Below are 12,091 nucleotides of genomic sequence, written 5' to 3'. Positions count from 1 at the left end.
GCCACGTCCGGAGAGCTAGCAGGCTGTCGCGTGTGGGTCGCGTGTCAGTGTCAACGGCCAGCCCCACTTTCGCTTGTGGCCCGGCGAGGGCTGTCTGCCGCCTAATCCCTCAGGTACACGGCCCCGTGCTGTCAGCTCGTAGGACCGGATGCTCTCGCCCTTCACATCAGGTGGGGTGCTGACGCTCTTTTCTTGCAGGTAGCCGCAGACCTCTTGTTCCCGCTCTGGCCGGCCTCCGCATTGCCACGATCCCCGTCATCTGCACAATTCTTACAAAAATCTTATGCCTAACTTTTTCCCATGACCTTCTATGTTATAATAAATTTACATAATGAAACATTGATGGTCTGTCATTTCAGACACTCTTATTTTACTTTTATAGTTATTAATCTATGGCAATCATTATAACATCTAATCTAGACATGGAAATAATTTATTTTGATATATGTGTAGAGACCGACTCAGTATGTACATGGTGTGTGATAACTGATGCTTTGTAATGGATGAACAACTAAATGTGCGGGCCCGCACTAATATTACTATTAATTATATAGATCGACAGTAGACATGCTCAAGAATTAACTACCATATGCCAACGATCTACATTCTATGTCTTCTAAATAAATTATATTATTATGCAGGCTGAAGTTTTACTGAGCTATAAAGAACATGCAACTATTGTACGTTCGAACATGCAACTATTGTACGTCCGCTCGCCGGTCGTCCCTCCATCTCGGGTCTGTGGTTTCATGACCTGAAAAATAACATCCCAACAGGCGCGCGCCAAACACAACACTTGTGGTAGAAAACCCACACAATATTAATCTAGTTATTGTAAAAATCCTAAAGTTTAATTTATCCTAGAATATGGTACTCTATTATTATTATTATTATTATTATTTTTTTTTTTTTTTATACAATACTCTTACATAATTCCTGTTACGTTGAGATGTCTCGCTGCTCGCCGCTATTGCCGACAGTAATGTCCGCGCCGTACGACATGGCCTCCGAGTTCTCACTACGCCTCACTGAAACTCCAGAGACTGGGTTAGCCATGGCTATACACGACAATAAATTTATAGTTGCAACTTCCTTCTCTATCTGATGCGGTTTTCGGGATCAAAGCACACCTTTCCAGAAGCAATGTAATATGACCAAGCCAGGGGTGGTTCCTGTTGAGGATTCAGTCGCCCAACACACGCCAGCTACACAGTATGTCACGAATATCCAAGTATAAGTCCCTGGTTATTCATCTGTGACAGTCACGAGCAGCACGCTAAATCCCCAACCAGCACATTGGCATGGTAGGCTTTATGCTCGCATTTCTCTCGTCTAGGGCACCATTGGAGTCAAACGCTCACAGGATCACCCCGACTTGCAAGACAACGATGCTGGCGCAGCTCTGCAAAAAAAACTATACTGCCCATATTCATCCTCGAAATCACGCAATATACCACAATCTTGCCGTGCACTGACGCGTGCCTGCAAGCATTGGTATGAACGTTTCACGAACTGGTTGTGGCCGCTATTGAGCGTATCACGACTTCTCAGAACGCTTCTAAGAGCACGTTCTTGTATGCGCCCGTTTGTGCGACGTCTCGTCACTCATCTTTATCCCTTAACATGGACACCAGATAGGAGAGGACAAAAACATTGCTCATGGAAAGGTAGTCCCTCTTATCGCAACGACAGAGGAGATCCCGAACATAGACAAAAAGTTAACAGCAGTAAATTCTTAAGCGAGAAAACGCAGCGTGTTAATACTTTAACAATCTTAATCTATTAATGCAACGATTATTGTTCCCCGAAGAAAGGTTCATATCTTTGCCTATTCTAATATGTACACCACTTAAACTACTATTATTCCACGAACTTCTTTGTGTGAGAGAAGTGGTGGAGTCCTATGGACTAGCGTCAATCCCTTCTTAGACTCCCCCTCCTCTGACGTGCATTAGGATTTGGAGGTCTAATTTCTATCTCCCGGTTCTCCTGTTGTCCTTGATTTCGCTCTCTCCAATTACGGTCGCTTTGCCGTTCGTCATTCCTCCTGTCCCAGATTGCTTGTCTAGATTGACCCTGTTCCCTGACGTTTTGGTTTCCGTGTCTCTGGTTTCCATAACCTTGAATAGCGTAACCTTGATTTCCGTAACCCTGGTTTCCTAACTGACCAGTGCGATTATGCGATCTGTTGTCTTCCCTTGCTGGCCCGTGGTATTTGTTATTTTGCGCCTTCTTCCTGTCCTTTGCGTCTTGTTTATCGAAGACTACTTAGAGTTCGCGCAGTAGACTCTTGAATGCATCTATGTCAGATCCACACTTCCCGACAAGTGTCTGTTGATACCTAACTGGCAATTTGGAAAAGCAAAATTTAATGATTTCTCCGTTGCAATATGGACTATCTAAAAACTGATTCTTCTTGAGTAAATCATCAAAAAATTTGGTTGCGCTCCTATGCCCGGACACTTCCAGTTCAGGACAAAATATTATTTCCTCTTTAATCCTGTCTTGCGTTTCCTTTGACCAGTAGGTCCGCAGGAATGCACCAACAAATTCCTGATAAGTCCGACACGTCGCTGCCACGCCCCGCATCTTTTCCGCAGCTTGGCCTTCGATGTGTCCACACATGAATTCTAATTTGGCCTGGGTTGGCCATGACGACGGTAATGAATTTGTAAATTGCATCACCCAGCTCTTCGGATGCATCGACCCTCCATTATCTTTGAATTTCTGGAATTTTAGTATCGACAGGAAGTGATTGTGATCAAAATTCTGTCCGATCCTCGCACTGGTGTTGTCACTCGTTTCCGATACTTGCACGTCTGCTGAGTGTCCTGATCTATCTTGCTGATAACTGTGATGTGCTACGTCTGTATCACAGTGGAAGTGGCATTCAGCATTCGCTCTTCTAAGTGGGCTGCAATTATTGGAGCTATTACTCTGTTTCTGCGTGTGCATTGTTAGTTCCGCACTCTGTCACTGGGCTAGAGCACGGCGGGCTTTTCCTCGGAGATACAATTCTGTGTACTCCATCATTGGTATCCGAACGCGCAGTGCTCGTGTGCCCGTTTCGCTCTAGTGTTGCTATCCGACTCTCTACTTCTTTCATTCGTTTCGTGATGTTCGTAACGACAATATTACCTTGAGTCTTTAAGAATGCTAGGGATTTTGAGTGGGATTGTGTTGTACGTCGCAAGCGACCTGCGAGTTGAGAAGTTACTTTTGCGATTTTCATTGCCCCTGTTGCTGCCGTTTTGGCTAGGCCTGCTACTTTTTGTGCTACCAATGACATTTGTTTGGCTTCTCCACATTCTTTCTTTATTGTTAGTAATTCCCCACGAATTTTCCCTATATGCGAAATTATTGCCTGAGTGTCCTTCTTACGCTGTTCGTCAGCTTCTTCCTTCTCCTTCTTGCGTTGTTCGTCAGCTTCTTCTTTCTCCTTCTTGCGTTGTTCGTCAGCTTCTTCTTTCATTGATCGTAGGAAGCTCAGTATTGGGTTAATGTCATCAATTTGATCCTCGTCACACATGGGTGATGTAACTCTGGACACCTGTGCGCTAGAGCTCTGACGTGGCCGAGCTGGCCCCTGTCTGCTCTCGTTCGTTTGATTATAAACTTCTGCTACCGTCTCGACCTGTGTGACTGTCTCTGTTTCATCCTCTACCTCACTATCATAATCACGGCCGCAACGCTGCTCTAAGATCTCGTCCAAATCACCTTCCTCATCAATGACCCTGGCGTCCTGTCCTGCTAAAAATGTGCCCATCTCATCTCCGAACCTATTCCCGTCAGTAAACTGCCCCTTATCCATTATTCTATCCTCTTTTGTTTTAGCTTCGATCGATAATAGTCGTGCCTTACTTCTCGTTATCATTCATGAAAAACAAATTTATCTAGAATGCACAATTAAATTAATCTACTCCATATATTTTTACACATAGACATAAAATTTCAACAACGCTGTTCCAACGCTGTAATCACAAACACAATTTGATGTGGTACAGAAACCGCACACAAATCCGACAAAGTGCGATGTGGTACGGACACCACATCAACGAAACACAAAAAAACAATGAACAAAAAAAATATATACACTGAAAACAAAAACTGTAATCATGCGCTGCTACTTAAAACTAAATGCGGAACTACCAGAAAAAACTTGGGTATTAATCAATAAAAAAAATTAAAGAAAAAAAATTTGAATGTTCGTACTAAGAATACTGTTTGTTAATCAGTGATTCTCAGGAAAGATCCTGGCAGGGTCGCCATATTATGCGAGGTGCCGGGGCTAGCAGTGTATTTATCACTAAATTCTACTAGAATCCACATATGTAAATCATGCTCTAAGCCCCCCCCTATTCTAACTCCGACTTTTGCTGTTGCACAAGGATAAAAAAAATACGCGAACTGACTCTAATCAACCCTGCCAGTGGAGTAGAAGAGAGTTTGGCACCTGCAATAATTTAATTTGATAAATAAGTTAAATAAACAAAGGTTTCATTAGCATAGTGAGGAGTGATAGGGTTGCTCTATCGATTAACAGAATGAAAGTTCTGTCCAAAATAACAATATGATTTATTAAGACTAAACACAAATTAATAAACAAAAACACATGAATTCTAATTTATGATACATTAAATTGGCTCGAATTGGAGACTCATACAAACACTGTAAAGGTGAAGTTGTCCCTAAACTAGATCGTGAGGTTTAAGACGAAGTGGTATGTGGAGCCAATTCCTTGCCACTCAAATCTCAAGAGAGACACACCGCTAACCCAACAGTAAATTGCTGCTACTCAAGACAGAACAAAGTTAGAAAAAAGCGAACAGGCGCGCTCTGCTGAGCTCTGATTATCACCTAGGAAAATCTCTGTCTGCCGGTGCTGCGGACATACATTACCGTCTTCTTGACTGCCAGGACACGATCTGGCGTACCGGAGCCGTTGGCTGGTTGCTTCGACGTCCTCGACCGAAAGGCGACTGCCGACTACTAGAGCACCCGTACAGGCCGAACACACAACATTCCCGCCCCCACGACAGTGGCCGTGGTTACGTTCCAATCAGCAACTCGAAAACCGGCGGAAATTCCACTCCATTGCCGGGGCACTACCATTCCACCAATGGAGATTCTTGGCGCCAATTTCTGTGCTGATTTTGCTCCGTCACGGAGCTATGCCCTGAGCACGCCAATCACAGTCCTATTTTGCAGAAAGCGCGGGAATTTTCCCGCCACAGCTGCCTGGGTACATAAGTCATTCCCACGCCTCGCTGGTAGCCCGCCAGAAAGTGTTTTCGCTAAGCTTCTGCGAAGCAACGGAACCTCCAGCCCAGCCGCCACTTCCGGCTCCAAACGGGCGCATCTCCTGACAATGCCGGCGTCTGGAAAGCATTCACTCGACCCCCCACGCCTGTCGGCCTACCCTTTCAAAGTCAGAAGAGCCCGCCTGTCACTGGACCACCCGGGTGACGAGAGACGCTGCATGGGAAGTCCGCGTGTGAAGGAATAGCAGCCCTCCACCGCATGCAAATAGAGAGGAGAGTCGTAAGATAGAAATATGAGAGGGGGGCTCATGCCACCTCTCACATCTATTTTTTGTATGGAAGATTTGCCTGAAATGTTGGCTACAGACAATGGATCACAGTTTACGGCTCTGTACTATGAAGAGCTCTGCGCGGCCAACGGTACCATTCACCTTACCAGTGCTCCCTTTCATCCTCAGTCAAACGGAGAAGCTGAATGATTTGTACGTACGTCCAAGAACAGACGACCAAACTACGTGCCTCACACACACACGGGGCAACCACTGCTGCTCTTTGTCGTAACGTACCGCCCCCAGCCAAGCGATGGTGCGCCACCGGCGGATCTTCTACACGGCCGGCACAAGTGCACGCTGCTCCAGCTGCTGCACCCACCGCAGCGTACGGCGCCTCCCACGCTATGCAACTATCGCTTTGCACCTAATGATCCTATTCTGTACAGAGTTTTTGGTCGCACCAGGTTCTGGGAGAGAGGAACGATTCTGCGAAGTCTGGGCGCTTGCATGTACACTACTGGCAATTAAAATTGCTACACCAAGAAGAAATGCAGATGATAAACGAGTATTCACTGGACACATGTATTATACTAGAACTGACGTGTGATTACAGTTTCACGCAATTAGGGTGCATAGATCCTGAGAAATTAGTACCCAGAACAACCACCTCTGGCCGTAATAACGGCCTTGATACGCCTGGGCATTGAGTCAGACAGAGCTTGGATGGTGTGTACATGTACAGCTCCCCATACAGCTTGAACACGATACCACAGTTCATTAAGAGTAGTGACTGGCGTATTGTGACGAGGCAGTTGCTCGGCCACCATTGACCAGACGTTTTCAATTGGTGAGTGATCTGTAGAATGTGCTGGCCAGGGCAGCAGTCGAACATTTTCTGTATCCAGAAAGGCCCGTACAGGACCAGCAACATGCGGTCGTGCATTATGCTGCTGAAATGTAGGGTTTCGCAGGGATCGAATGAAGGGTTGAGCCACGGGTCGTAACTCATCTGCAATGTAACGTCCACTGTTCAAAGTGCCGTCAATGCGAACAAGAGGTGACTGAGACGTGTAACCGGTGGCACCCCATACCACCACGCCGGGTGATACGCCAGTATGGCGATGACGAATACACGCTTGCAATGTGCGTTCACCGCGATGTCTCCAAACACGGATGCGACCATCATGATGATGTAAACAGAACCTGGATTCATCCGAAAAAATGCAGCGTCAAGGGTAACTGCAGCCATGGTCTCCGAGCTGATAGTCCATGCTGCTGCAAACGTCGTCGAACCGTTCGTGCAGAAAGTTGTTGTCTTGCAAACGTCCCCATCTGTTGACTCAGGGATCGAGACGTGACTGCATGATCCGTTACAGCCATGCGGATAAGATGCCTGTCATCTGGACTGCTAGTATACGAGGCCGTTGGGATCCAGCACGGCGTTCCGTATTACCCTCCTGAACACACCGATTCCATATTCTGCTAACATTCATTTGATCTCGACCAAAGCGAGCAGCAATGTCGCGTACGATAAACCGCAATCGCGATAGGCTATAATTCGACCTTTATCAAAGTCGGAAACGTGATGGTACGCATTTCTCCTCCTTAAACTAGGCATCACAACAACGTTTCACCAGGCAACGCCGGTCAACTGCTATTTGTGTATGAGAAATCGGTTGAAAACGTCCCTCATGTCAGCACGTTGTAGGTGTCGCCACCGGCGCCAACCTTGTGTGAATGCTCTGAAAAGCTAATCATTTGCATATCACAGCACCTTCTTCCTGTTGGTTAAATTTCGCGTATGTAGCACTTCTTCTTCGTGGTGTAGCAATTTTAATGGCCAGTAGTGTATTTAATTCAAGGTCCTGCTGGGTTGCTGCACTGCCATCAGAAAGAGATCCATGCTTCTCGATTGCGTGATTCTTCCACAGATTTTCTGTCCCCAGATTCTCATACTGCCGGCATGTTGCGGCTAGCGCGTCCTACCCCAGGTGCCTCTTTGGCACCACCTGCTAAACCGATGGAGCTGGGCCCATCATCCTCGCAGGCGCAGCAGCTCAACTTCCCGGCGCTCGTCCCGACGCCCGCCGTCAACCCGACGCCGTCTCCGTCGTCTTCACCAGTACCGCCGTCGCCGTCGCCGTCGCCACTCTGTTTTTCGTCGGACCGGTTCAGGAAGAGGTTGCGCGCCGTTCCGGGGGTTATCTGACCGACGTTCCCCTCGACGCAGGACGGATGTCGGGACGCGGCTGGAGGTTCGGCATCGGTCCCACTTGCGACTCCGGCTCCTCACACCACCCAGGTTCCTGCCTCCCTCCACTCCCCCGTTGACGTAAGATGGCTCGCTACACAACGGTGAGGCATTTTTTTTTTGGGGGGGGGGGAGTATGTGCGGTCCTAAAGCATCGGCTGCAGACTCCTAACTAAAGTATGAGCATATGGGATTGGTTCCCAAGTATGAGTGGCTTGAAGACTTCTTAAGTAATGGACCCCAGTACGTTGTCGTCGATGGTGAGTGTTCATCGGAGGTGAGGGTATCATCTGGAGTGCCCCAGGGAAGTATGGTAGGTCCGCTGTTGTTTTCTATCTACATAAATGATCTTTTGGATAGGGTGGATAGCAATGTGCGGCTGTTTGCTTACGATGCTGTGGTGTACGGGAAGGTGTCGTCGTTGAGTGACTGTAGGAGGATACAAGATGACTTGGACAGGATATGTGATTGGTGTAAAGAATGGCAGCTAATTCTAAATATAGATAAATGTAAATTAATGCAGATGAATAGGAAAAAGAATCCCGTAATGTTTGAATACTCCGTTAGTAGTGTAGCGCTTGACACAGTCACGTCGATTAAATATTTGGGCGTAACATTGCAGAGCGATATGAAGTGGGACAAGCATGTAATGGCAGTTGTGGGGAAGGCGGATAGTCGTTTTCGGTTCATTGGTAGAATTTTGGGAAGATGTGGTTCATCTGTAAAGGAGACCGCTTATAAAACACTAATACGACCTATTCTTGAGTACTGCTCGAGTGTTTGGGATCCCTATCAGGTCGGATTGAGGGAGGACATAGAAGCAATTCAGAGGCGAGCTGCTAGATTTGTTACTGGTAGGTTTGATCATCACGCGAGTGTCACGGAAATGCTTCAGGAACTCGGGTGGGAGTCTCTAGAGGAAAGGAGGCGTTCTTATCGTGAATCGCTACTGAGGAAATTTAGAGAACCAGCATTTGAGGCTGACTGCAGTAGAATTTCACTGCCGCCAACTTATATTTCGCGGGAAGACCACAAAGATAAGATAAGAGAGATTAGGGCTCGTACAGAGGCATATAGGCAGTCATTTTTCCCTCGTTCTGTTTGGGAGTGGAACAGGGAGAGAAGATGCTAGTTGTGGTACGAGGTATCCTCCGCCACGCACCGTATGGTGGATTGCGGAGTATGTATGTAGATGTAGATGTGTCTGTTGTGAAAGCTTCCGGTGATGGTAAAGGCTGCACATCGACCACCGCAGCGCCGCGGAACGGCATCATGAAGGCGCTGACCCTCGCGCCAATGGAAAGAGGGGGCAGCGCTGTACCTCAAAGAACACGAGAGTTCAGCGCCCGCTGTCAACGCTGATTTAACCAGCCTCCCATCGCTGGTGGGCCCAGTTCGGTCGCAATCTTAGAGATCACCAGTACTGTGTAATATCAAGACAATACTTAGAATTATTATATGGATATATGACCTGCAGCCGTCTAGAAGAAATTGGAATTATATTAATACCTTCAGCTGCTTACGGGCGTTGATATATATCAACGGGGAGAGGTGAAAATGTGTGCCCCGACCGGGACTCGAACCCGGAATCTCCTGCTTACATGGCAGACGCTCTGTCCATATGAGCCATCGATTGCACAGAGGATAGCGCGACTGCAGGGGCTATCTCGCGCACGCCTCCCGCGAGACCCACATTCTCACCTTGTATGTCCACACACTGCTTTCGTAGTGTCCCACCCTAAGACAGTCATTACTCGTGGAAGACATTCTTGCCAAGTCCCGCAAGAGTTAGGGGAATATGTGTGTATCCGGACATGTCCGAAAGAACAGACACCATATCCATATAAGTATATAGTTCTGGCAACACCGGCCATGACCTTCTTCTTCTGTGCGGATGCACACATATTCCCCGTACTCTTACAGGACTTGGTAAGAATGTCTTCCACGCGTAATGAGTGTGTTGGGGTGGGACACTACGAACGCAGTGTGTGGACATACAAGGTGAGAATTTGTCTCGCGGGAGGCGTGTGCGAGGTAGTCCCTGCAGTGGCGCCATTCTCTGTGCCCTCGGTGGCTGAGATGGATAGAGCGTCTGCAGTGTAAGCAGGAGATCCCGGGTTCGATTCCCAGTCGGGGCACACATTTTCACCTCTCCTTGTTGATGTATATCAACGCCCGTTAGCAGCTGAAGGTATTAATATAATTCAAATGTCATACTTAGAATGCCTTCTGCGAGTAGTAAAAGATTCAGTGTATTTGCACGTAGGAGGCGCAACAAGTTAAGTAATGGTCCACCTCTTTTTTTAGAAATAGTGTTGAGATTCCTGCTACCAGCCATTGCTTCTACTCTCCTTCCTCGTTTGTGTTGGTGTTGACTCCCACAGTAGCCGACACAGAACCTCTAGAGTCAGCGAGATATGGTACTTCATCCGTCTTGAGGAGCTTCCTAAGGAGAAATGCGGTGCCACTGTTAGCGGTCGAGGCGTGGGACAGTGAGCTGTATAACTGTACATACCCAGGAAATCGACGTAGACTTCTTGCAGAAAGACAGTGCTAATGTTTGCTGCACTGTGTATGTCTTGGAGCAGCGACAACTTCATACGTGTCCAAATGGTGTTAACGTTGATGATCGCTAAGCAAGAGATCTGTAGATCGTCTCCCACAGGGGGACCGCCATCAGCATCGCTGTAAATGCTGTGGCCAGTCATCTGCAGGCTCTGTCCTCGCCGTTGTCTGCTGCTACTTGGGAGAGGCTGAAGTCTATGAGGAGACATCTCTCTTCTCATTCACCATGGTGGGCATAGAATCCTCTCCATTGTCGTCCACCCAAGATTTGTAAGTTGACTGTGGCTATGGTGGGTACCTGCGTGCTGGGTGACCAAAGTTCAGTCTGCAGTCGTTTCCTGCCGTGTCTCAATGACAGGTGCTGTCCCAGTGATCTGTTTGTCCAAGGGACCAGAAAGGACTGCGTCGAAGTCAGGGAGTGGAACAGGTGAGGACCACCCTGTGTCATCAATGGTTCTTGTGTCATCGGCCGTCTGGTCGTCTACCAAGGTAGACGTCCACAGGAAGCAATCATCAGAAGGTGTATGACGTCGATTTTTGTGTTTCCTCAGTGACCTCTGTTTGCGGACATGTATTTCTGTGTTCAAATGAGTATGTGGATCCTTCTTCACATCCTTCTCAGGGGGGAAAGAAGGGCCAGTACAAACCTAGTGTCGAGTTTTGTTCTTGCTCCCGATGACTGGGTGTTGTGTGATGTCCTTAGGTTAGTTAGATTTAAGTAGTTCTAAGTTCTAGGGGAGTGATGACCATAGATGTTAAGTCCCATAGTGCTCAGAACCATTTGAACCATTTTGTTCTTGCTCCCAAATTTCCTTATGAAGTCGACAGGTGACCTACCCCAATCTGTGACGACGCTGGCATGGTTCTAAACTTGCTATGGTTGTCCAGGCTGATGTACCCTGTCTTCCAAGTGGTCCTCTGCCTGCCATGATGATCTACTGTGTCACCCCTGCATAGCTGAGGGGTGCCCCATAATCATAGGTGGTGGCGCTGGATCACCTTACTTTACGCCTACATTGAATACACGCCCAACTTACACAAATTTCTTGGCCGCAACTAGAACAAGTATATGGCTGTCAGTCATACACCAAGATCACCCAACGTCCACCAATGAGTAGATAGGTCAGCACATGTTTTGTTAATTTAATTTTTACTTGTCGTACGCTAATGAGGACTGGGCGCATCTCGAAAGTGTTCCATTTCTCTTGCCACATGGCTAATGACCGTCCCATACCGTTGGAAGGCCGCGGTGACTATGTACGGCGGCGCTTCGAACAAGAGTTTGAAGACTCGTAGACAGCATAATCCTAGTCCCATGTGATCAACGGTAACCACCCCAATCTGGCCATTGCAGTGTTTGAATTTCACAGTGTTCACACATCTGCTCACAACAACGCTACATATCAAGTCTTTGACCGTCTTAAAGTAGACGACGCGACTTACGATGCACAGCCGGATACCGACGATGTGCTGTGGTTCTAGTTGAACTTCGTCACGTACAAAGTGGTCGATTTTGAAGGCTCGCAACCATGTGTGGTCATGTCGGAAGCTGGTCTTGATGATGACTTTCCTGTAAGAGTGAGCCATAATGTCTGATTGTCAACGGACTCTAGTATTAACTGCAGCGAGGAAGTAAACAAAATACATGCACTGTGTCTCTGCAGGCAGGATATAAGCAAGATGTCTGCGCCGGTCCACTGATGAAGCCAGACTACCTTAGTCGCTGCACTACATTAGCTGGA

This window comes from Schistocerca nitens, chromosome 6 (assembly GCF_023898315.1).
Source record: "Schistocerca nitens isolate TAMUIC-IGC-003100 chromosome 6, iqSchNite1.1, whole genome shotgun sequence".
NCBI lineage: Eukaryota > Metazoa > Arthropoda > Insecta > Orthoptera > Acrididae > Schistocerca > Schistocerca nitens.
The sequence above is the reverse complement of the archived record's forward strand: the minus strand, read 5'-3'. Positions refer to the sequence as shown.